Source organism: Coregonus lavaretus (assembly GCF_964263955.1).
Source record: "Coregonus lavaretus genome assembly, chromosome: 2".
Lineage (NCBI taxonomy): Eukaryota > Metazoa > Chordata > Actinopteri > Salmoniformes > Salmonidae > Coregonus > Coregonus lavaretus.
This window is the reverse complement of record NC_139989.1, coordinates 65,232,065-65,259,006: the sequence shown is the minus strand read 5'-3', so window position 1 is coordinate 65,259,006 and position 26,942 is coordinate 65,232,065. Positions and strand designations below refer to the sequence as shown.

The following is a 26,942-nucleotide window of genomic DNA, read 5'->3' as shown; positions in this document are numbered from 1 at the left end:
CTAGTTCAAAGTATTTAATTGATTTCAAATAGTATTTGAACCCAGGTCTGACTACAGCTGCTGCTGCTGCTGGTCTGAACTCCAGCCCCGAGAGCAAGCTCCCAGGCTCATAGTATTCATCTCCCCTTTTTGATCTCTCAGTGCAGCTTATCATAGTTTAGCTGTTCGAAGGAGACTCAAGTACTATGAGTACCACAGAAATAGATTGTGTATGGAAGTGATTGGTATCCATTAGCTAAGATTCAGATTAAATCAAATGTCTCTCTTCCCCCTTCCCTGAATGATTTTATGGATTCATTATTTGAGATGGTATGGCAAATACATACTTTTTTTTCTGGTTTTATGCTTCTTACACTAAGTATAATTCTCATAGGCCTAGTCTGTGAGAGGGTTTATTATTATCTGAGTGTAAAAACCAGGTGGGTGAGTCAGAAATAGTTAGCACTGCCGTGCTATTTTCAACACAGTGACGGAGCCGTGAATAGTAGTGTGAACTTGGCCATGCTCCAGATATTTTGGGTTGTTGTTCTTTTTTTTAACCTAGTAGTCCTTGTTATAGGCCTAATGATAATTTCAACTGGGGAATTGTATTTTTAGGATAATTATTAGTTTTGTAAGACTAGAGGCAGATTTATTTTGAAGGGGGGAAAGACAAAAATAGGCTTTATTGAAACACACTAGAAAGGCGTAAGTGCTATAGATTTTTTGAAGGACTGCAGGGAGCTAAAGTACCTTCAGGTCAATATTCTTCTAAAAGTGTTATTTTTAAGACATCTGTTGTTATTGCAACTGGAATCAGCTTTCAAACATTGAGTGAGTTTTCTGGGGATATTCCGGTGGAATTGTGTTTGTGTAGACTATATATTTTAATATGGCAGCTTTCTATTCTATTCTATTCTATTCCATTCTTTATTCTATTCTGTGATTGAAGAAGTCTCATTAGTAGGATCTACACGGGCTCTCAAAGCATTCTGGGAATTTGGGACAGTGAGGACATTATCGGGATAATCTTGGCTCAGCCTCTCCTACTCAGAGGATATGACCTTGATTCATTGGGAGAATCTCAATTGCATTGCCTTGATTTCTCGCATCCTCTCTCCTCGTCTCCTTCTCCAAACCCATTGGATGAGAAGGTCAGAGGAGAGGGACCTCTGACCTTCTCATCCAATGGGTTTTGAGAAGGAGGCGAGGACAGAGGACGCGAGAAATCAAGGAAATGCATTTGAGATTTTCCCATTGCTTTTGTCTGTCATAAGAGGGTCGGTCGAGATGGGGGAGGAGCATAGAGGGATGATAGAGGGGAGTGAAAGACAGACACTGTTTGATATTCTCCTACACTCCTCCAGTATCTGTGGGGCAGCCTATACGTGTCAAGGCTGAGGGCTGGGCCATGTTTCATGCTCAACCCCTGTTCAAGGGTATATGATGTCATGGTCGTGGTTTAGCCTGGCTCATGAGTAGGGGGTGAACAGAGCAATTGGGAGAGAGGGAGAGAGGGAGGGAGGGAGGGAGGGAGGGAGGGGGAGGGAGGGAGGGAGGGAGGGAGGAGGAGAGAGAGAGAGAGAGAGAGAGAGAGAGAGAGAGAGAGAGAGAGAGAGAGAGAGAGAGAGAGAGAGAGAGAGAGAGAGAGAGAGAGAGAGAGAGAGAGAGAGAGAGAGAGAGAGAGAGAGAGAGAGAGAGAGAGAGAGAGAGAGAGAGAGAGAGAGAGAGAGAGAGAGAGAGAGAGAGAGAGAGAGAGAGAGAGAGAGAGAGAGAGAGAGAGAGAGAGAGAGAGAGAGAGAGAGAGGTCTGTGACTGGAGTGGAGCAGTCACTGTAAAAGTCATTTCTCTGGACTTAAGGCAGCCCTTTCCCCTTTCTTACAAAACCTGTTTTTCCTTTTCCATTCCTTCTTTTCACGGCTGGAGAAGGAGAAAATCTCAACGCAAGCTCTCTCTGGAGCATTGTCACAGTGGAGTACTGCCAACTTGTCTCTCTGCTTTACCCAGAAAAGCAGCTAGCTTAGCATTTGTGATTCTACTATTATTGCTGCTGCTGCAAGGAAGCTTTCGCTGACGTGTAGATATTTCTAAAGCAAAGGAGCTGCCAAATAAAGCCACTCAGTCGTGACTAAGGCCTGTGAGCGACTCAATCTGAATCTGATGATTAGATTCACAAAGCTTTCAAACAATCTAGACATGCAGACATTGTGTTTAACCCTCTCATATCGAGCTTTATACACAATTGGTCTGCATTTTTTAAAATGCGCCTTTATTTATCCAGGAAGCTCCATTGAGGTCAGAAAACCTATTTTACAAGGGAGACCTGGCCAAGAGGGCAGCTCAACAAAAAACAGGGAGAGTGCTCAGAGTGGGCTGTATGTTTTTGGAAGGAAATGGGTGGTTATCATGGTAAAATACCAGGTAGAGGGAAGGGTGGGAGGTTGTGGTAGGAGAGATGGGGCATGACAACTGGTGCCTGTCCAAATATGGCAGCACTACTCAGCTCAGGAACATGCTGTGAGTGCTCTGGTTTCCCCAATGAAGTGCAGGCACCAGGCAGTCAGCTGCTATCCTGGTCTGACAGCTGAGAGGATCCTGTCCCAGAGGAATGCCTGAGAGCTCAGTTCAGGTCCTTTTTAGTCATCTTACTCTCCACAGACAGACCACCATGTATCACCTCTCCTCTCTTGAACACCGTAGTCACTGCTTGTGGGTGTGTCTGTGTGTGCGCACGTCTATCACCTGGATGATGTTTGAGGGAGCTGCCCCACTACCACGCTGTCTAAGCACCAGTGATCTATGTCTGGTTTTGGACATGGTTTAGTTTAACTGGAGATCTTTGAATGTTTTTGTTCCACTCCCAGAGGAGGCAAATACTTTTGAGCAATATGGTTGTTAAGTCATGTTCCCATAATAGTCTCAATCCCCCCTCCATCCTGTTGGCCCCTGTGTTGTATATCTGACCAGTGAAATATTTTCCAGGAGGTACTGATTCTTAAGTTATGTTACCCTCATGAGCTTAAGATGCAACTCCTCAAAAGCGATATTGTGTACGGTTATCATCTTCGATAAGGGGTAGTACCAGTGTGTTGGTCTAAATGTTATCTTATGTTTTGCTGCCATGTCCCTAGTCCCTCTGACAGTGGAAGACTTGAAGAACATTCCTGTCTCCAGCTGCTAAGCTTCATAGAATAGAAGTAGCCTTGTTGTTTTTCTAGCTTGACACCTCGCTGGCATTTTACAGGCATAGTTTCTCATTCGAACGGTTCCCTGGAACTCTTTGCTGGACTAGAAGTCAAACCAACAAGAATGTTGGAGAAAATAACAGGGGCTGTGGTTTTGGTTCTGACTAAAAACATATAAATTATCTTTATTAACACTGTCCAGAGATCTCAGATGATTATTTTATCTGGTACACAGTAGGTGCTAGACATTTTGGCCTCAAATCAGTGTTACGTGAACTTCAACTTTTGCTGAAGCACTCAGCTAAAGTAGCAACATTTACAACATTTAGTCTCTGCTAGTCTCTAACATAAAGGCATTTGTTTTGTTGACATCTCAACAATGGGTAATAATTAATTGTGGCTCTCAGCTCTTCCAAGATCAGTCAGTCAGCCAGTTAGCCAGCCAGTCAGTCTGTCAGCCAGCCAGTCCGACAATCAGTCAGCCAGTCAGTCTGTCAGCCAGTCAGCCAGCTAGTCAGTCTAATCTGGGGGACCCAGACAGGTAGTATATCCATCTAGGCTCTGTATAGAACATGATGGAGTACACACACACACACACACACACACACACACACACACACACACACACACACACACACACACACACACAAACACAAACACAAACACACACACACAGAGGCGCTAACGAATGCTTCACTCAACACCATACAGTACTGACTGCCAGAACTCCTCCCTCACATGTAAAGCACTGAAAATGCAGCAGCACTCTTAATGTAGTAACTGTGCGTAGCGTTAGCTGTCATTGACAGGCCAGGGGTTTGCTGTATATTTTGGTCCTATGACAGGTTCCTACCACAACTTTCAATGGTGTGTAAAATGGGGGGAATCCGAATTCATAACTAGCTGTTTTATCTCTGGCCGGCTGGTCGTACCAGCTTTAATGTAAACAATTTCAGCATGCTGATGATTAGCAGTTCTGTGTTGGACAGATGTCCTCAGTAGAGAGGCGTTTACAGAGGATTGTCCTGAAGTCTAAATATTGTAATTCTTCAGCCATTCTTGGACCTGTGACCAAAAACAAGCTACAAATGGACAGTACCAAAACAAATGATCTAATGATTATGTCTCTTTGCAGCAAAATCTGCAGACCTGGGAAGATTGTATACCCCATATAAATAACATTCTATTGGTTGCAAGAATTTTGTACAATCATTTAAATTGAAAAATTATAAGTTTTGAATCTGGCGTCGTTTTGCATATCAGTTCATAAACCATGTGCCATGGAATCGGTACATCAAAAATCTCTTCCCAACTATTTTGCAATCTATATGGGACGGCTGTCAATCCTTTGGTCCTTAAATGAAACTGGTATACTCTTTTATTTATCACAATTTTCTTTAACCAATGATGGTCTTTAAAGCATAGCCGACAGACTAGTTCCTTACTTTTTCCCCCTTCCACTTTCCTCTTCCATTTTTGCGGTAATGCTGCAATTATTTGCTTGTATTTTTGGGTAGAGCAGACATTTCCATATGTTTTTGTTAGCTGCATGTGCAACATAACTCCACCAGTCCTACCTATGATATAATTTACAAAGATTATACCTTTTTTTTTTTATTATTCAAAAAAGTATGTTTTTTTTATCAATTAGTATATTTGAGTTTAACCACAATATTTGTTGCATTATTTGTTATGACGTTTCTGGAGGATTAAATTGAAATTGCAACCAACTTTATATGGCTTGTTTTAGAAATAGTGATATTTGGGAGATTATTTCCTTTTCAAATAATTGAAAGTGAGAGGTTGTAATCTGAATAAAGGGAAAAAGGTCATTCATGAACATAGGGTGAGACAATCTTACTAATTTGCTAGAGAACCAGTTCGGATTTAAGTATAACTTTTGAATGACTGAAGCTTTTAGTGATAGGTCTAATGCTTTAATATTTAATCATTTCTGTCCTGCCGAATTCATATTCATTATGTAAATAGGCCCATTTAATTTTGTCTGGCTTGCCGTTCCAAATAAAATGGAATATTTTTTTCTCATATAATTGAAAAAAATGTTCACTAGGCGTAGGCAAGACCATAAGCAAATAGGTAAACTGGGATAATACTAGATAGTTAATCAGGGTGATTTTTCCACAAATAGACAACTATTTACCTTTCCATAGTAGCAAGATCTTATCTATTTTTGCAAACTTTCTATTAAAATGTATTGGAGTGAGATCATTTATTTATTTTGGGATATGTATACCGAGTATATCCACATCACCATCAGACCATTTTATTGGTAAACTACACAGTAATGTAAAAGTTTTATTTTTTAGTGATCCAATACGTAATATAATACACATCATAATTTGGTTGTAATCCTGAGAGGTTAGAAAATATATCTAGATCCTCTATGAGGCTGTGGAAGGATTCAAGTTGTGGATTTAAAAGAAAACATGAATCATCCGAGTACAATGACATTTCTAATCCCTTGATATTATTGTTGGATATGATTTTAATAGCTAACATTTCGATGGCCATAATATATAGATATGCCGATAGTGGACAACCTTGTTTTTCTCCTCTTGACAGTTTAAAACGTTCTGAGAAATTATTTACTATTTTACACGTAAGGTGTACAATACATACTATACATTATTTTAACCCATTTTATAAGAGATTCTCCACAATTGAAATGCTTCAGGCATTTATATACAGTTGAAGTCGGAAGTTTATATACAGCTTAGCCAAATACATTTCAATTCAGTTTTTCACAATTCCTGACATTTAATACCAGTAAAAATTCCCTGTCTTAGGTCAGGTAGGATCACCACTTTATTTTAAGAATGTGAAATGTCTGAATAATAGTAGAGATAATGATTTATTTAAGCTTTTTATTTCTTTCATCACATTCCAAGTGGGTCAGAAGTTTACATACACTCAATTAGTATTTGGAAGTATTGCCTTTAAATTGTTTAACTTGGGTCAAATGTTTCGGGTAGCCTTCCACAAGCTTCCCACAATAAGTTGGGTGAATTTTGGCCCATTCCTCCTGACAGAGCTGGTGTAGCTGAGTCAGGTTTGTAGGCCTTCTTGCTCGCACACGCTTTTTCAGTTCTGCCCACAAATGTTCTATAGGATTGAGGTCAGGGCTTTGTGATGGCCACTCCAATACTTTGACTTTGTTGTCCTTAAGCCATTTTCCACAACTTTGGAAGTATGCTTGGAGTCATTGTCCATTTGGAAGACCCATTTGCGACCAATCTTTAACTTCCTGACTGATGTCTTGAGATGTTGCTTCAATATATCCACATAATTTTCCTTTCTCATGATGCCATCTATTTTGTGAAGTGCACCAGTCCCACCTGCAGCAAAGCCCCCCCACAGCATGATGCTGCCACCCCTGTGCTTCACGGTTGGGATGGTGTTTTTCGCCTTGCAAGCCATCCCATTTTTCCTCCAAACATAACGATGGTCATTATGGGCAAACAGTTCTATTTTTGTTTCATCAGACCAGAGGACATTTCTCCAAAAAGTACGATATTTGTCCCCATGTGCAGTTGCAAACCGTAGTCTGGCTTTTTTATGGTGGTTTTGGCGCAGTGGCTTCTTCCTTGCTGAGCGGCCTTTCATTTTAGGTCGATATAGGACTCGTTTTACTGTGGATATGGATACTTTTGTACCTGTTTCCTCCAGTATCTTCACAAGGTCCTCAACACAGGGGCCCCACAAGAGTGCGTGCTCAGCCCCCTCCTATACGCCCTGTTCACCCATGCCTGCGTGGCCACGCATGCCTCCAACTCAATTCCTCAAGTTTGCAGACGACACAACAGTAGTAGGCCTGATTACCAACAATGATGAGACAGCCTACAGGGAGGAGGTAAAGGCCCTGGTGGAGTGGTGCTAGGAAAATAACCTCTCCCTCAACGTCAACAAAACAAAGGAGCTGATCGTGGACTTCAGGAGCCAGCAGAGAGAGCACGTCTACATCGATGGGGCCGCAGTGGAGAAGGTGAAAAGCTTCAAGTTCCTCGGCGTATACATCTCTGACAATCTGAAATGGTCCACCCACACAGGAGGATGAAGAAGTTTGGCTTGGCCCCTAAGACCCTCACAAACTCCACCTAGGGTAAAATTTAGATCCTCAGTTAGGTCATTAACTGATTTTTGTACTCTGACATCCTTGAGTAAGTGGGGGGAGTCTGGAAGGGCTTCTAGGAATCTTTGGGTTGTCCGAGAATTTATAGCACGGCATTTGATAGTCCTTGGTTGGGGTCTGAGCAGATTATTTGTTGCGATTGCAAACGTCATCTGATGCAGCACTCCATCACCCTCCTTCTTTGTCAAATAGCCCTTATACAGCCGGGAGGTGTGTTGGGTCATTATCCTGTTGAAAAACAAATGACAGTCCCACTAAGCCCAAACCAGATGGGATGGCGTATCACTGCAGAATGCTGTGGTAGCCATGCTGGTTAAGTGTGCCTTGAATTCTAAATAAATCACAGACCGTGTCACCAGAAAAGCACCCCCACACCATAACACCTCCTCCTCCATGCTTTACGGTGGGAAATACACATGCAGAGATCATCCGTTCACCCACACCACATCTCACAAAGACACAGCGGTTGGAACCAAAAGTCTCCAGACCAAAGGACAAATTTCCACCGGTCTAATGTCCATTGCTCGTGTTTCTTGGCCGAAGCAAGTCTCTTCTTATTATTGGTGTCCTTTAGTAGTGGTTTCTTTGCAGCAATTCGACCATGCAGGCCAGATTCACACAGTCTCCTCTGAACAGTTGATGTTGATATGTGTCTGTTACTGGAACTCTGTGAAGCATTTATTTGGGCTGCAATTTCTGAGGCTGGTAACTCTAATTAACTTATCCTCTGCAGCAGAGTTAACTCTGGGTCTTCCATTCCTGTAGCGGTCCTCAAGAGAGCCAGTTTCATCATAGCGCTTGATGGTTTTTGCGAAATGTTCCGTATTGACTGACCTTCATGTCTTAAAGTAATGATAAACTGTTGTTTCTCATTGCTTATTTGAGCTGTTCTTGCCATAATATGGACTTGGTATTTTGCCACCCCCTACCTTGTCACAACACAACTGATTGGCTCAAACGCATTAAGAAGGAAATAAATTCAAAAAATTAACTTTTAACAGGGCACACCTGTTAATTGAAATGCATTCCAGGTGACTACCACATGAAGCTGGTTGAGAGAATGCTAAGAGTGTGCAAAACTGTCATCAAGACAAAGGGTGGCTATTTGAAGAATTTCAAATTATAAAATATAATTTGTTTAACACTTTTGTTTACTACATGATTCCATATGTGTTATTTCATAGTTTTGATGTCTTCACTATTATTCTACAATGAGTAGGTGTTCTAAAACGTTTGACCGGTAGTGTACATCTATCTACAGTGCATTCGGAAAGTATTCAGACCCCTTTACTTTTTCCACATTTTGTTACGTTACAGCCGTATTCTAAAATGAATTGAATTGTTTTTTCCCCTCATCAATCTACACACAATACCCCATAATGACAAAGCAAAAACAGGTTTTTAGAAATTTTTGGAAAATTATATATATATTTTTAAACGGAAATATCACATTTATATAAGTATTCAGACCCTTTACTCAGTACTTTGTTGAAGCACCTTTGGCAGCTATTACAGCCTCGAGTCTTCTTGGGTATGACGCTATAAGCTTGGCACACCTGTATTTGGGAAGTTTCTCCCATTCTTCTCTGCAGATTCTCTCAAGCCCTGTCAGATTTAATGGGGAGCGTCGCTGCACAGCTATTTTTAGGTCTCTCCAGAGATGTTCCATCGGGTTCAAGTCCGGGCTCTGGCTGGGCCAACCAAGGACATTCAGAGACTTGTCCCGAAGCCACTCCTGCATTGTCTTGGCTGTGTGCTTAGGGTCGTTGTCCTGTTGGAAGGTGAACTTTCTCCCCAGTCTGATGTCCTGAGTGCTCTGGAGTAGGTTTTCATCAAGGATCTCTCTGTACTTTGCTCCGTTCATATTTCCCTCAATCCTGTCTAGTCTCCCAGTCCCTGCCGCTGAAAAACATCCCCACAGCATGATGCTGCCACCACCATGCTTCACCGTAGGGATGGTGCCAGATTTCCTCCAGATGTGATGCTTGGCATTCAGGCCAAAGAGTTCAATCTTAGTTTTGTCAGACCAGAGAATCTTGTTTCTCATGGTCTGAGAATCCTTTAGGTGCCTTTTGGCAAACTCCAAGCGGGCTGTCATGTGCCATTTACTGAGGAGTGGCTTCCGTCTGGCCACTCTACCATAAAGGCCTGATTGGTGGAGTGCTGCAGAGATGGTTGTCCTTCTGGAAGATTCTCCCATCTCCACAGAGGGATCTGGAGCTCTGTCAGAGTGACCATCGGGTTCTTGGTCACCTCCCTGACTGACCAAGGCCCTTCTGTCCCGATTGCACAGTTTGGCCTGGCAGCCAGCTCTAGGAAGAGTCTTGGTGGTTCCAAACTTCTTCATCTTAAGAATGATGGAGGCCACTGTGTTCTTGGGGATCTTCAATGCTGCAGACATTTTTTGGTACCCTGCCCCAGATCTGTGCCTTGACACAATCCTGTCTTAGAGCTTCCTTCAACCTCATGGCTTGGTTTATGCTCTGACATGCACTGTCAACTGTGGGACCTTGTATAGACAGGTGTGTGTCTTTCCAAATCATGTCCAATCAATTGAATTTACAACAGGTGGACTCCAATAAAGTTGTAGAAACATCTCAAGGATGATCAATTTTTAATAAATTTGCAAACATTTCTACAAACCTGTTTTTGCTTTGTCACAGTGGTGTATTGTGTCTAGATTGATGAGGGAAAAAAACAAAGTAATCAATTTTAGAATAAGGCTGTAACTTAACAAAGTGTGGAAAAAGTCAAGGGGTCTGAAAACTTTCCGAATGTTCTATCTATCTATATTTATACTCCGGACTCCGACATTGCTCGTCCTAATATTTATATATTTCTTAATTCCATTATTTTACTTTCAGATTTGTGTGTATTGTTGTGAATTGTTAGATATTACTGCACTGTTGGAAGTAGGAACTCAAGCATTTCGCTACACCCGCAATAACATCTGCTAAATATGTGTATGTGACCAATAAAATGTGATTTGATGGTTGACAGCACAAGTAGAAAACTAGTCGGATCTAATCCATTTCCTGGCCATCTGCCCAAGAGTATTGAACAACTTTATAGAAGCACATTTTCACTAGAGTAGCTATTTCTCAAGCAAGGCGAAGTACTAACCACTCATCTTGTCTGGGAAACAGGGTGGGCGTGGTTTGCTAATTTTTTACTGTCATTGGTCCTCCTAAGGATAGGTCTTCGCCCGCCCGTTTCTGACTCATTGATTCAACATAGGCTGTTTAAAACAAGAGAAGGTGGTTCTAAGGTGCAGTTGACCTTTAAAGCTGTACCACTAAATAGTGTTCAGGGCTATTTCTTCGTAGCTATCTGTAAATAGGCTGATTATAATGGGAGGTAATAAACTATCCGGTGGCAGGGAGGGAGGCAGGGTCTGCTATTCTCAGGTTGTCACAGGATAACATTCAGGGGCTCATTAAATAAAACTACCTCCTCACATGGTATTCCTCTTCCTTTACTAGCCTGTACTCTCCCCTAGCTGTCCCTCACTCTCTCTCTCTCATTCCCTCCATCCCTCCCTCTCTCTTTCTATCACTCCCTCCATCCATCCTTTGTGTAAATATCCTAGCTAGGCTCCCTAGGGTCAAACATCCTCCTGCCATCATGTCTATCGATCCCCATCCGGTACACACACATGCACACACACACACACCCTTTGACGACTCAAGTCAATAATTCATCGCCCGTTTTACGCTCAGTCCCCAGCTCAAACCCTCCTTAACGACAGGGAGACTAAATGCACTTTCTGTCTCCCTGGCTAAACAGACCATTAGAGAACCACAGCTTACATTGGACAATAAGGACAGTCATTTGTATTTGTATTTATTAGGGATCCCCATTAGTACTCTTCCTGGGGTCCAAACATATTAAAGCATTTACATTACATATAAAACAAAATATAAAACAGTACATCATACAGTGGGGAAAAAAGTATTTAGTCAGCCACCAATTGTGCAAGTTCTCCCACTTAAAAAGATGAGAGAGGCCTGTAATTTTCATCATAGGTACACGTCAACTATGACAGACAAAATGAGAAAAACATTTCCAGAAAATCACATTGTAGGATTTTTAATGAATTTATTTGCAAATTATGGTGGAAAATAAGTATTTGGTCAATAACAAAAGTTTCTCAATACTTTGTTATATACCCTTTGTTGGCAATGACACAGGTCAAACGTTTTCCGTAAGTCTTCACAAGGTTTTCACACACTGTTGCTGGTATTTTGGCCCATTCTTCCATGCAGATCTCCTCTAGAGCAGTGATGTTTTGGGGCTGTCGCTGGGCAACACGGACTTTCAACTCCCTCCAAATATTTTCTATGGGGTTGAGATCTGGAGACTGGCTAGGCCACTCCAGGACCTTGAAATGCTTCTTATGAAGCCACTCCTTCGTTGCCCGGGCGGTGTGTTTGGGATCATTGTCATGCTGAAAGACCCAGCCACGTTTCATCTTCAATGCCCTTGCTGATGGAAGAAGGTTTTCACTCAAAATCTCACGATACATGGCCCCATTCATTCTTTCCTTTACACGGATCAGTCGTCCTGGTCCCTTTGCAGAAAAACAGCCCCAAAGCATGATGTTTCCACCCCCATGCTTCACAGTAGGTATGGTGTTCTTTGGATGCAACTCAGCATTCTTTGTCCTCCAAACACGACGAGTTGAGTTTTTACCAAAAAGTTCTATTTTGGTTTCATCTGACCATATGACATTCTCCCAATCCTCTTCTGGATCATCCAAATGCACTCTAGCAAACTTCAGACGGGCCTGGACATGTACTGGCTTAAGCAGGGGGACACGTCTGGCACTGCAGGATTTGAGTCCCTGGCTGCGTAGTGTGTTACTGATGGTAGGCTTTGTTACTTTGGTCCCAGCTCTCTGCAGGTCATTCACTAGGTCCCCCCGTGTGGTTCTGGGATTTTTGCTCACCGTTCTTGTGATCATTTTGACCCCACGGGGTGAGATCTTGCGTGGAGCCCCAGATCGAGGGAGATTATCAGTGGTCTTGTATGTCTTCCATTTCCTAATAATTGCTCCCACAGTTGATTTCTTCAAACCAAGCTGCTTACCTATTGCAGATTCAGTCTTCCCAGCCTGGTGCAGGTCTACACTTTTGTTTCTGGTGTCCTTTGACAGCTCTTTGGTCTTGGCCATAGTGGAGTTTGGAGTGTGACTGTTTGAGGTTGTGGACAGGTGTCTTTTATACTGATAACAAGTTCAAACAGGTGCCATTAATACAGGTAACGAGTGGAGGACAGAGGAGCCTCTTAAAGAAGAAGTTACAGGTCTGTGAGAGCCAGAAATCTTGCTTGTTTGTAGGTGACCAAATACTTATTTTCCACCATAATTTGCAAATAAATTCATTAAAAATCCTACAATGTGATTTTCTGGATTTTTTTCTCTCAATTTGTCTGTCATAGTTGACGTGTACCTATGATGAAAATTACAGGCCTCTCTCATCTTTTTAAGTGGGAGAACTTGCACAATTGGTGGCTGACTAAATACTTTTTTTCCCCACTGTATGACATTATTACACCACTTCCTATCTACAATACAAAATGTTTAATACCACCATACAATAATATCACAATGTGTGCGTATGTTGTCTATACCCTTGTGTGTGTTTCTTCATAGTCCCCGTTGTTCCATAAGGTGTATTTTTACCTGTTTTTTAAAATCTGATTCTACTGCTTGCATCAGTTACCTGATGTGGAATAGAGTTCCATGTAGTCATGGCTCTATGTAGTACTGTGTGCCTCCCATAGTCTGTTCTGGACTTGGGGACTGTGAAGAGACCTCTGATGTTATGTCTTGTGGGGTATGCATGGGTTTCCGAGCTGTGTGATAGTAGTTTAAACAGACAGCTCGGTACATTCAGCTTGTCAACACCTCTTACAAAAACAAGCAGTGATGAAGTCAATCTCTCTTCCACTCTGAGCCAGGAGAGACTGACATGCATGTCATTAATGTTAGCTCTTCGTGTACTTTTAAGGGCCAGCCATGCTGCCATGTTCTGAGCCAAATGCAATTTTCCCAAGTCCCTCTTTGTGGCACCTGACCACACTACTGAACAGTAGTGTGATGAGGTGTGAATGACGGAGTCAGGCGCAGGAGGAAAAACACAGAAATCCAGAGTTTATTCAGTGTACATGAATAAAGCGCAGCAAGCGTCAAAACGAAACTAGCACAAGGGAAAAATCCACCTTGGCTACATACAAGGTAAGAGTAGCTCAACCGAGCTACTCACTCTCACAATGAACAATCACTCACAAAGGACAAGGGGGCAGAGGGAACACTTATACACAGACTAATGAGGGAATGAGTACCATGTGTGTGTGAAGACAAGACAAGACAAATTGAGTGATGATAAATGGAGCGGTAGTGGCTAGTAAGCCGGTGACGATGAACGCCGAAACCTGCCCGAGCAAGGAGGAGGGGCAGCCTCGGCTGAATTTGTGACAGTACCTCCCCCCCCTTGACGCTCCAGCAGCGTGCCAAAACCGGGCTCGGGGACGGCCAGGAGGACGCGGAGCAGGGCGAGTCGGATGGCGACGATGGAAGTCCCTCAACAGAGAGGGATCGAGGATATCCCTCACCGGGACCCAGCACCGTTCCTCCGGACCGTACCCTTCCCACTCCACGAGGTACTGAAGGCCCCCACCCGGCGCCTCGAATCCAGTATGGAATGGACAGAGTACGCCGGCGCCCCCACCTCAGACTCCTGGAGCGGTCCAGCCACCACCGGCCTGAGGAGAGACACATGAAACGAGGGGTTAATATGGTAATCAGGGGGGAGTAATAACCTATATGTGACCTCGTTGATTCTCCTCAGGACTTTGAACGGCCCTACAAACCGTGGGCTCAGCTTCCGGCAGGGCAGGCGGAGGGGCAGATTCCGGGTCGAGAGCCAAACCCGATCCCCCGGCACAAAGACGGGGGCCTCACTGCGGTGACGGTCAGCGTTGGCCTTCTGACGACGCACGGCGCGTTGGAGGTGAACATGGGCAGCGTTCCATGTCTCCTCTGCGTGCCGAAACCAGTCATCCACCGCAGGAGCTTCGGTCTGGCTCTGGTGCCACGGTGCCAGAACCGGTTGATAACCTAAAACACACTGAAATAGCGTTAGGTTCGTAGAGGAGTGGCGGAGAGAGTTCTGGGCATATTCTGCCCATGACAGGAACACCGTCCACTCCCCCGGCCTGTCCTGGCAATAGGACCTCAGGAACCTACCCACATCCTGATTTACCCGTTCCACCTGCCCATTACTCTCAGGGTGGAACCCAGAGGTCAGGCTGACCGAGACTCCCAGACGTTCCATGAACGCCTTCCAGACTTTTGACATGAACTGGGGACCTCGGTCAGACACTATATCCTCTGGTACCCCATAGTGCTGGAAGACGTGAGTAAACAGGGCCTCCACAGTTTGCAGAGCCATGGGGAGACCGGGCAGAGGAAGGAGGCGGCAGGCCTTCGAAAAGCGGTCCACAACGACCAGGATGGTGGTGTTCCCTTGAGAGAGAGGCAGATCAGTTAAAAAATCAACATTCAAATGAGACCATGGTCGTTGTGGAACTGGTAAAGGTTTTAACTTACCCGCTGGGAGGTGCCTAGGTGCCTTACTCTGGGCGCACACTGAGCAGGAGGAAACATACACCCTCACGTCCTTAGCCAAGGTAGGCCACCAGTACACTTCGGTCAGGCAGCGCACTCTACGACCGATACCTGGGTGACCAGAGGAGGGTGACGTGTGTGCCCAGTAGATCAGACGATCACGGATAAGCGCAGGCACGTACTGCAGCACAGCTGGACACTGCAGTGGAGATGGATCTGTGCGTAATGCCTGCCCTATAACCACGTCCATCGCCCATACTACCGGCGCCACAATGCATGAGTCTCTCCTCTGTATCATACAGCCGGGACAGTGCGTCTGCCTTCACGTTCTTCGTACCCGGAATGTATGACAGTGTGAAATCAATCCGGGTGAAGAATAGGGCCCACCTGGCCTGGCGAGGGTTCAGCCTCCTCGCTGCCCGGATGTACTCCAGGTTACGGTGGTCCGTCCAGACGAGGAATGGGTGTTTCGCCCCCTCGAGCCAATGTCTCCACACGGTTAGAGCTCGGACAACAGCCAACAGCTCCTGATCACCAACGCCGTAGTTCTGCAATGCCGGGCTGAGCTTCTTTGAGAAGAACGCACAGGGGCGGAGCTTGGGTGGCGTGCCCGAGTGTTGAGATAGGACTGCTCCCATCCCAACCTCGGACGCATCCACCTCCACTACGAACGGAAGTGATGGATCGGGGTGGGCCAGTACCGGGGCCAAGGTGAACAGTTCCCTCAGGTTACTGAAGGCCCTGTCAGCCTCAACAGACCAGTGTTGCCAAGACGGCCCACCCTTCAACAGAGATGTAATGGGAGCTGGCCAAAGCCCCGGATAAACCTCCGATAATAGTTGGCGAAGCCAAGGAAGCGCTGCACCCCCTTTACCGTGGTTAGAGTTGGCCAATTACGCACGGCTGCAATGCGGTCGCCCTCCATCTCCACACCTGTGGTAGAAATGCGGTATCCGAGGAAGGAGACGGACTGCTGGAAAAACCTACACTTTTCTGCCTTAGCATAAAGGTCATTTTCCAACAGTCGGGCCAGTACTTTGCGAACCAGGGACACATGCTCGGAGCGCGTAGCGGAATACACCAAGATGTCATTGATGTAGACCACTACACCGCGACCAAGCATGTCCCGAAACACCTCGTTCACAAAGGACTGGAAGACTGAGGGAGCATTCATCAAACCATAGGGCATCACCAGGTATTCATAATGCCCCGTGGGTGTGCTGAATGCTGTCTTCCACTCATCTCCCTCTCGGATACGCACCAGGTTGTACGCACTCCTGAGTTCTAATTTAGTGAAGAAGCGCGCTCCATGCAATGACTCAACCACTGACGGAATGAGGGGGAGAGGATAACTAAATCTAATAGTCTCCTTGTTCAGTGGTCGATAGTCAATGCACGGGCGCAGACCGCCGTCTTTCTTCTTCACAAAAAAAAAACTTGAGGAGGCGGTTGAAGTGGAGGGACGTATGTACCCCTGGCGCAGGGACTCGTGACATATGTCTCCATAGCCTCTGTCTCCGCCTGCGACAGGGGATACACATTATTCCTGGGAGGTACAGCGTCTACCCGAAGGTTTGTGCAATCCCCCGCCCGATGAGGTGGCAATTTAGTTGCTTTATTCTTGGAGAAAACTTGTGCCAGATCATGGTATTCGGGGGGAATGCGCACGGTGGAGGCACCGTCTGGACTTTCCACTGTGGTTGCACCAACGGAAACACCCAGACACCTACCCTGACACTCTCGCGACCACCCCATGAGAGCCCTCTGCGGCCTTGAGAAAGTGGGGTTGTGGAGTGCTAGCCACGGAATACCTAACACAACAGGGAAAGCAGGAGACTCAATGATGGAAAAAGTGACCTGCTCATAATGCGTCTCCTGTGTGATTATGGTGACTGGTACTGTGACTTCCTTTATCAACCCGGAACCTAATGGTCGACTATCAAGTGCTCTGATGGGGCGTGGAATGGATAGGGGAACTAATGAAATGCCTTGGCGGCGTGCGAAAGTTTTATCCATAAAGTTCCCAGCTGCGCCTGAATCTACTAGCGCCTTACACTTGGGAACTCTCATGTAATCAGGGAAGTATATGGGTATGGTACAGTGCGCAGCAGAGGGCTCTGAACAAGTGTGGGTGCTCAATACCTGGGGTGATGCGAGAGTGCCCTGCCGGCCGCCTCCTGACCCAAAAGAGCACTGACAACAACGTGTGGTGGAATGTCCCTTCGTGCTATTCGATTGGCACTGGCGCTGTCGTCTTCTGCTCTCTCGGTGAGCGGTACTACCCAGCTCCATGTGCTCTGGATCCGCGTTGGTCGGGGCGGGAACGGGCAGACCTCCTCCAGGACGTCCTCTGGTTGCCAGCAGGTTATCCAGACGAATGGCCATGTCCACCAGTTCGGTAAAAGACAAACTGGTGTCTTGGCAGTCTAGCTCCAGTAGGACTTCCTCCCGTAGATGGCACCGGAACTGGTTGATCAGGGCCCGCTCATTCCACCCGGATCCTGCTGCCAGAATCCGGAACTCCAGCACGAACTCCTGTACTGTCCTCGTCCCCTGCCTCAAGTGGACCAGCTGCTCACCCGCTTCTCGACCCTCGGCCGGGTGATCAAAAACCTCCCGAAATAGGTCGGGTGAACTCCCTGTAGTCCTCCAACGCGGCTCCTCCTTCTCTCCAAACCGCGTTGGCCCACTCCAGGGCTTTCCCCGAGAGGCAGGAAATGAGGACAGACACCAGCTCTCGATCTGATGGCGCCGGCCTGACACTGGAGCAGTACAGCTCCAGTTGGAGAAGGACTCCCTGACATAGAGCCGGCGTTCCATCGAACGCCTGTGGTCGAGATATCTGGATCCCTCCGAGTGCTGTGATGTAGGTGGCTGGATCCAGTTGGCCAGATGGTCTCGACGGATCGGTTCCTCTTCTCTCAAGGCGTTGGACGACCTGAAGAACCCAATCCATCGCTTCCCCCAAGCTGGCCAGCATAGTGGAATGTTCCTGGACCCTTGCCACTATTCCAGTCATGCGCTCCTCTCCTGCTGACTCCATAGTGGTGGGTGATTCTGTGACGAGGTGTGAATGACGGAGTCAGGTGCAGGAGGTAAAACACCGAAATCCAGAGTTTATTCAGTGTACATGAATAAAGTGCAGCAAGCGTCAAAACGAAATTAGCACAAGGGAAAAATCCACCTTGGCTACATACAAGGAAAGAGTAGCTAAACCGAGCTACCCACTCTCACAATGAACAATCACTCACAAAGGACAAGGGTCAGAGGGAACACTTATACACAGACTAATGAGGGAATGAGTACCAGGTGTGTGTGATTGACAAGACAAGACAAGTCAAATGGAGTGATGATAAATGGAGTGGTAGTGGCTAGTAAGCCGGTGACGACGAACGCCGAAACCTGCCCGAGCAAGGAGGAGGGGCAGCCTCGGCTGAATTCGTGACAAGTAGTCTAGGTGCGACAAAACTAGGGCCTGTAGGACCTGCCTTGTTGATAGTGTTGTTAATTATGGACATACTTCTCCCCATCTTAGCTATTGTTGTATCAATATCAATTCAAATGTTATTTGCCACATGCGCCGAATACAACAGGTGTAGACATTACCGTGAAATGCTTACTTACAGCCCTTAACCAACAATGCATTTATTTTTAAATAAAAAGTAAAATAAAACAACAACAACAAAAAAGTGTTGAGAAAAAAAGAGCAGAAGCAAAATAAAATAACAGTAGGGAGGCTGTATACAGGGGGGTACCAGTGCAGAGTCAATGTGCGGGGGCACCGGCTAGTTGAGTTAGTTGAGGTAATATGTACATTTGGGTAGAGTTAAATTGACTATGCATAAATAATTAACATAGCAGCAGCGTAAAAAGATGGGGTGGGGGTGGGGGGGCAGTGCAAATAGTCCGGGTAGCCATGATTAGCTGTTCAGGAGTCTTATGGCTTGGGAGTAGAAGCTGTTGAGAAGCCTTTTGGACCTAGACTTGGCGCTCCGGTACTGCTTGCCGTGCGATAACAGAGAGAACAGTCTATGACTAGGGTGGCTGGAGTCTTTTACAATTTTGAGGGCCTTCCTCTGACACCGCCTGGTATAGAGGTCCTGGATGGCAGGAAGCTTGGCCCCAGTGATGTACTGGGCCGTACGCACTACCCTCTGTAGTGCCTTGCGGTCGGAGGCCGAGCAGTTGCCATACCAGGCGGTGATGCAACCAGTCAGGATGCTCTCGATGGTGCAACTGTAGAATTTTTTTTGAGGATCTGAGAACCCATGCCAAATCTTTTCAGTCTCCTGAGGGGGAATAGGCTTTGGCGTGCCCTCTTCACGACTGTCTTGGTGTGTTTGGACCATGATAGTTCGTTGGTGATGTGGACACCAAGGAACTTGAAGCTCTCAACCTGTTCCACTACAGCCCCGTCGATGAGAATGGGGGCGTGCTCAGTCCTCTTTTTTTTCCTGTAGTCCACAATCATCTCCTTTGTTTTGGTCACGTTGAGGGAGAGGTTGTTATCCTGGCACCACACGGCCAGGTCTCTGACCTCCTCCCTATAGGCTGTCTCATCGTTGTCAGTGATCAGGCCTACCACTGTTGTGTCGTCGGCAAACTTAATGATGGTGTTGGAGTCGTGCCTGGCCATGCAGTCATGGGTGAACAGGGAGTACAGGAGGGGACTGAGCACGCACCCCTGAGGGGCCCCCGTGTTGAGGATCAGTGTGGCAGATGTGTTGTTACCTACCCTTACCACCTGGGGGCGGCCCGTCAGTAAGTCCAGGATCCAGTTGCAGAGGGAGGTGTTTAGTCCCAGGATCCTTAGCTTAGTGATGAGCTTTGAGGGCACTATGGTGTTGAACGCTGAGCTATAGTCAATGAATAGCATTCTCACGTAGGTGTTCCTCTTGCTTTGACCATGACAGTCTACAATCCAGGGTTACTCCAAGCAGTTTAGTCTCCTCAACTTGCTAAATTTCCACATTATTCATTACGAGATGTAGTTGAGGTTTAGGGCTTAGTGAATGATTTGACCCAAATACAATGCTTTTCGTTTTGGAAATATTCAGGACTAACTTATTCCTTGCCAACCATTCCGAAACTAACTGCAACTCTTTGTTAAGTGTTGCAGTTATTTCAGTTGCTGTAGTAGCTGACATTTATAGTGTTGAGTCATCCGCGTACATAAACACACTGGCTTTACTCAAAGCCAGTGGCATGTCGTTAGTAAAAATGGAAAAAAGCAAGGGGCCTAGACAGCTGCCCTGGGGAATTCCTGATTCTACCTGGATTATGTTTGAGAGGCTTCCATTAAAGAACACCCTCTGTGTTCTGTTAGACAAGTAACACTTTATCCACATTATAGCAGGGGGTGTAAAGCCATAACACATACGTTTTTCGTATGTCGATAATGTCAAAATCTGCACTGAAGCAAAACAGCCCCCACAATTGTTTTATCATCAATTTCTCTCAGCCAATCATCACTCATTTGTTCCCTCCAAGCCTGGGGGCACACACATTCTAGTAGGCTTAAATTGAAAATATGGCAAATAGGAGTAGCAATATCGTCCGTTATTATCCTCAGCAATTTTCCATCCAAGTTGTCAGACCCCAGTGGCTTGTCATTGTTAATAGACAATAATACTTTTTTCACCTCTTCCACACTCACTTTACGGAATTCAAAATTACAATGCTTGTCTTTCATAATTTGGTCAGATATACTTGGATGTGTAGTGTCAGCAATTGTTGCTGGCATGTCATGCCTAAGTTTGCTAATCTTGCCAATGAAAAAAAGTATTAAAGTACTTGGCAATATCAGTTGGTTTTGTGATGAATGAGCCATCTGATTCAATGAATGATGGAGCTGAGTTTGCCTTTTTCCCCAAAATGTCATTTAAGGTGCTCCAAAGCTTTTTAATATAATTCTTTATGTCATTTATCCTTGTTTCATAGTGTTGTTTTTTCTTCTTTTTATTCAGTTTAGTCACATGATTTCTCAATTTGCAATACGTTTGCCAATCGGTTGTGCAGCCAGACTTATTTGCCATTCCTTTTGCCTCATCCCTCTCAACCATAACATTTTTCAATTCCTCATCAATCCACAGGGATTTAACCGTTTTTACATACATTTTCTTAATGGGTGCATGCTTACTAGTAACTGGAATAAGCAATTTCATAAATGTGTCAAGTGCAGTGTCTGTTTGCTCCTCATTACACACCACGGGCCAACATCAATTATTTATATCAACAACATAGGAATCACTACAAAACGTCTTGTATGACCTCTTAAACACAATATTAGACCCAGCCTTTGGAACTTTGGTTTTCCTAGATATGGCTACTCACTACATCCAATGGATTTGGATACTGCTTTCAAACAAATCTCTGCAGCATTAGTAAAGATATGATCAATACATGTTGACGATTTCATTCCTGTACTGTTTGTAACCACCCTGGTAGGTTGACTGACAACCTGAACCAGGTTGCAGGTACTGGTTACAGTTTGAAGCTTTCTCTTGAGTGGGCAGCCTGATGAAAGCCAGTCAATATTTAAATCACCCAGAAAGTATACCTCTCTTTTGATATCACATACAGTGGGGGAAAAAAGTATTTAGTCAGCCACCAATTGTGCAAGTTCTCCCACTTAAAAAGATGAGAGAGGCCTGTAATTTCCATCATAGGTACACGTCAACTATGACAGACAAAATGAGAAAAATAAATCCAGAAAATCACATTGTAGGATTTTTAATGAATTTATTTGCAAATTATGGTGGAAAATAAGTATTTGGTCAATAACAAAAGTTTCTCAATACTTTGTTATATACCCTTTGTTGGCAATGACACAGGTCAAACGTTTTCTGTAAGTCTTCACAAGGTTTTCACACACTGTTGCTGGTATTTTCCATGCAGATCTCCTCTAGAGCAGTGATGTTTTGGGGCTGTCGCTGGGCAACACGGACTTCCAACTCCCTCCAAAGATTTTCTATGGGGTTGAGATCTGGAGACAGGCTAGGCCACTCCTGGACCTTGAAATTCTTCTTACGAAGCCACTCCTTCGTTGCCCGGGCGGTGTGTTTGGGATCATTGTCATGCTGAAAGACCCAGCCACATTTCATCTTCAATGCCCTTGCTGATGGAAGGAGGTTTTCACTCAAAATCTCACGATACATGGCCCCATTCATTCTTTCCTTTACACGGATCAGTCGTCCTGGTCCCTTTGCAGAAAAACAGCCCCAAAGCATGATGTTTCCACCCCCATGCTTCACAGTAGGTATGGTGTTCTTTGGATGCAACTCAGCATTCTTTGTCTTTCAAACACGACGAGTTGAGTTTTTACCAAAAAGTTCTATTTTGGTTTCATCCGACCATATGACATTCTCCCAATCCTCTTCTGGATCATCCAAATGCACTCTAGCAAACTTCAGACGGGCCTGGACATGTACTGGCTTAAGCAGAGGGACGCGTCTGGCACTGCAGGATTTGAGTCCCTGGCGGCGTAGTGTGTTACTGATGGTAGGCTTTGTTACTTTGGTCCCAGCTCTCTGCAGGTCATTCGCTAGGTCCCCCTGTGTGGTTCTGGGATTTTTGCTCACCGTTCTTGTGATAATTTTGACCCCACGGAGTGAGATCTTGCGTGGAGCCCCAGATCGAGGGAGATTATCAGTGGTCTTGTATGTCTTCCATTTCCTAATAATTGCTCCCACAGTTGATTTCTTCAAACCAAGCTGCTTACCTATTGCAGATTCAGTCTTCCCAGCCTGGTGCAGGTCTACAATTTTGTTTCTGGTGTCCTTTGACAGCTCTTTGGTCTTGGCCATAATGGAGTTTGGAGTGTGACTGTTTGAGGTTGTGGACAGGTGTCTTTTATACTGATAACAAGTTCAAACAGGTGCCATTAATACAGGTAACGAGTGGAGGACAGAGGAGCCTCTTAAAGAAGAAGTTACAGGTCTGTGAGAGCCAGATATCTTGCTTGTTTGTAGGTGACCAAATACTTATTTTCCACCATAATTTGCAAATAAATTCATAAAAAATCCTACAATGTGATTTTCTGGAATTCTTTTTCTAAATTTTTCTGTCATAGTTGACGTGTACCTATGATGAAAATTACAGGCCTCTCTCATCTTTTTAAGTGGGAGAACTTGCACAATTGGTGGCTGACTAAATACTTTTTTTCCCCACTGTACATTATCAAGCATTTCACACATGTTATCCAGATACTGACTGTTAGCACTTGGTGGTCTATAGCAGCTTCCCACCAGAAGTAGCTTTAGGTGAAGCAGATTAACCTGTAGCCATATAACTTCAACAGTATTTAACATGAGATCCTCTCTAATCTTCACAGGAATGTGGTTCTGAATATAAACAGCAACACCTCCACCATTGGCATTTCTATCTTTTCTATAAATGTTATAACCTTGTATTGCTACCACTGTATCATCAAATGTATTATCTAAGTGAGTTTCAGAGAGAGTCAGAATATGAATGTCATCTGTTACTAGCAAATTATTGATTTCATGAACCTTGTTTCTTAAGCTACATATGTTAACGTGGGCTATTTTGAGCACTTTTCTTCTGGGATGCTTACTTGTTTATCTTGCTTTACTGGGAAGCTTAGCAGCATTATATGTGCTCATGTTCTTTATGTTAGTGCAGGGTGAGCTGCACACAGTGGACTGCCTCCTCTGGGACACCGGCTCAGTGCTAACAGTATAAATCTGGTTCTTAGGCACATGATTACTGCACACAAGGCAGTTAGAGGGACATAAATTAGGTTACTTATATTGTGTCTACCAACGCCCCTGATGTAATGTACATTTGCTGAAGCATTTTGACAACTCTGTGTCACAATGGTAGGGATTAGCTGAGCTGGGCTTGGGTCATTGTTAAGTCATTGTCTCAATGCAGCCTTATAATGCTGTGAAAGGGTCCAGGAACCCAAATGATTTGGGTGGATCCCATCCTCCTTATAAAACGTGTTTTGTTCCCAAAAGGTATCGAAATTGTCAACAAAAGTTACACCCATTGAGCTGCAATAATCACGTAGCCAGTTGTGAAGAGCAATAATCTTGCTAAAGCGTTCAATGCCACGATTCAGAGAGGGCACAGGGCCAGATATGATGGGTTTTTTGTTAGTGTCAATCAGCTCTTTAAAATCCAGTTTCAGCTGTTCAGAGCTGCCCTTCATAATGTCATTAAAACCCACATGGACTACGATAGAATCAATTTCCATGTCCTGACGTAGTACATTCGGGAGCAGCTTAGTAATGTAATTTACTCGAGCTCCGGGATAGGACATTGTTTTTGCACCAGGAACGGTCACATTTCTTACCATGGAGCTGCCCAAAATCACGGCTGGCGAGAAGGACGAGGAAATCCGCCCACTCCCACGCTTCACAGGATGCAGGCCTCCGACATATGGAGAATCCCTGCTCGATCCAGAGCAGGGACGGAAGGTTGCCGACGTCGACTTCGAAATCGTAGTAGTAGGCACTGCGGCCGCAGACACAGGCACCCCCAGCGACGAAGGGGCAGGAAGATCAGGCTCGAGGACGGCGAAACTATTCGTTGTTTTGTATTTGCTCCAGGCCACTCGTTGGGAGTGTACAGTCTTGGTCAAACGTTTTGAGAATGACACAAATACTAATTTTCACAAAGTCTGCTGCCTCGGTTTTGATGATGGCAATTTGCATATACTCCAGAATGTCATGAAGAGTGAACAGATGAATTGCAATTAATTGCAAAGTCCCTTTTTGCCATGAAAATGAACTTAATCCCCAAAAAACATTTCCACTGCATTTCAGCCCTGCCACAAAAGGACCAGTTGCCATCATGTCAGTTATTCTCTCGTTAACACAGGTGAGAGGACAAGGCTGGAGATCACTCTGTCATGCTGATTGAGTTAGAATAACAGACTGGAAGCTTTAAAAGGAGGGTGGTGCTTGAAATCATTGTTCTTCCTCTGTTAACCATGGATACCTGCAAGGAAACACGTGCCATCATCATTGCTTTGCACAAAAAGGGCTTCACAGGCAAGGATATTGCTGCTAGTAAGATTGCACCTAAATCAACCATTTATCGGATCATCAAGAACTTCAAGGAGAGAGGATCAATTGTTGTGAAGAAGGCGTCAGGGCGCCCAAGAAAGTCCAGCAAGCGCCAGGACTGTCTCCTAAAGTTGATTCAGCTGCGGGATCGGGGCACCACCAGTGCAGAGCTTGCTCAGGAATGGCAGCAGGCAGATGTGAGTGCATCTGCATGCACAGTGAGGCGAAGACTTTTGGAGGATGGCCTGGTGTCAAAAAGGGCAGCAAAGAAGCAACTTCTCTCCAGGAAAAACATAAGGGATAGACTGATATTCTGCAAAAGGTACATGGATTGGACTGCTGAGGACTGGGGTAAAGTCATTTTCTCTGATGAATCGCCCTTCCGATTGTTTGGCGCATCCGGAAAACACCTTGTCCGGAGAAGACAAGGTGAGCGCTACCATCAGTCCTGTGTCATGCCAACAGTAAAGCATCCTGAGACCATTCATGTGTGGGGTTGCTTCTCAGCCAAGGGAGTGGGCTCACTCACAATTTTGCCTAAGAACACAGCCATGAATAAAGAATGGTACCAACACATCCTCCGAGAGCAACTTCTCCCAACCATCCAAGAACAGTTTGGTGACGACCAATGCCTTTTCCAGCATGATGGAGCACCTTGCCATGAGGCAAAAGTGATAACTAAGTGGCTCGGGGAACAAAACATCGACATTTTGGGTCCATGGCCAGGAAACTCCCCAGACCTTAATCCCATTGAGAACTTGTGGACGATCCTCAAGAGGCAGGTGGACAAACAAAAACCCACAAATTCTGACAAACTCCAAGCATTGATTATGCAAGAATGGGCTGCCATCAGTCAGGATGTGGCCCAGAAGTTAATTGACAGCATGCCAGGACAGATTGCAGAGGTCTTGAAAAAGAAGGGTCAACACTGCAAATATTGACTCTTTGCATAAACTTAATGTAATTGTCAATAAAAGCCTTTGACACTTATGGAATGCTTGTAATTATACTTCAGTATACCATAGTAACATCTGACAAAAATATCTCATAACACTGAAGCAGCGAACTTTGTGAAGACCAATACTTGTGTAATTCTCAAAACTTTTGACCACGACTGTAGACTGCTTTGCGGGAGGTCGCTGTCTTCGGCTTCCACGGCTCGTGACATGCGACCATCGTCATGGACCACGTCATGAGTTAATACAGTTACTGATTATATATTTAATATACAGTGCCTTCAGAAAGTATTCATATCCCTTGACTTATTCCACATTTTGTTGTTACAGCCTGAATTCAAAATGGATTAAATATTTTTACAAATCACCCATCTACACACAATGCTCCATAATTACAAAGTGAAAAAGAAAAATCTTCATTTTTGCTAATTTATTTAAAATGAAATACAGAAATATCTAAATTACTTAAGTATTCACACTCTTGAGTCAATGCATGTTAGAATCACATTTGGCAGCGATTACAGCTGTGATTCTTTCTGGGTAAGACTAAGAGCTTTGCACACCTGGATTGTACAATATTTGCACATTATTCTTTTTAAAATTCTTCAAGCTCTGTCAAGTTGGTTGTTGACCATTGCTATACAGCCATTTTCAAGAATTGCCATAGATTTTCAAGCCGATTTTAAGTCAAAACTGTAACTAGGCCACTCAGGAACATTCAATGTCGTCTTGATAAGCAACTCCAGTGTATATTTGGCCTTGTGTTTTAGGTTATTGTCCTGCTGAAAGGTGAATTTGTCTCCCAGTGTCTGTTGGAAAGCAGACTGAACCAGGTTTTCCTCTAGGATTGTGCCTGTGCTTAGCTCTATTACGTTAATCTTTTTAAACAAAAAAAACCTCACTAGTACTTGCTGATGACAAGCATACCCATAACCTGATGCAGCAACCACCATGCTTGAGTGGTACTCAGTGATGTGTTGGATTTGCCCTAAACATAACGCTTTGTAT

General features: G+C 44.7%; 1 protein-coding gene across 1 annotated transcript in view; it reads left to right on the top strand.

Annotated features, from left to right (window-relative positions):
* The window catches only part of LOC311103428 (integrin beta-1-like), a 51,853-nt gene that overhangs the window by 11,161 nt on the left and 13,750 nt on the right, over nucleotides 1-26,942 (top strand). The window lies entirely within an intron of this gene.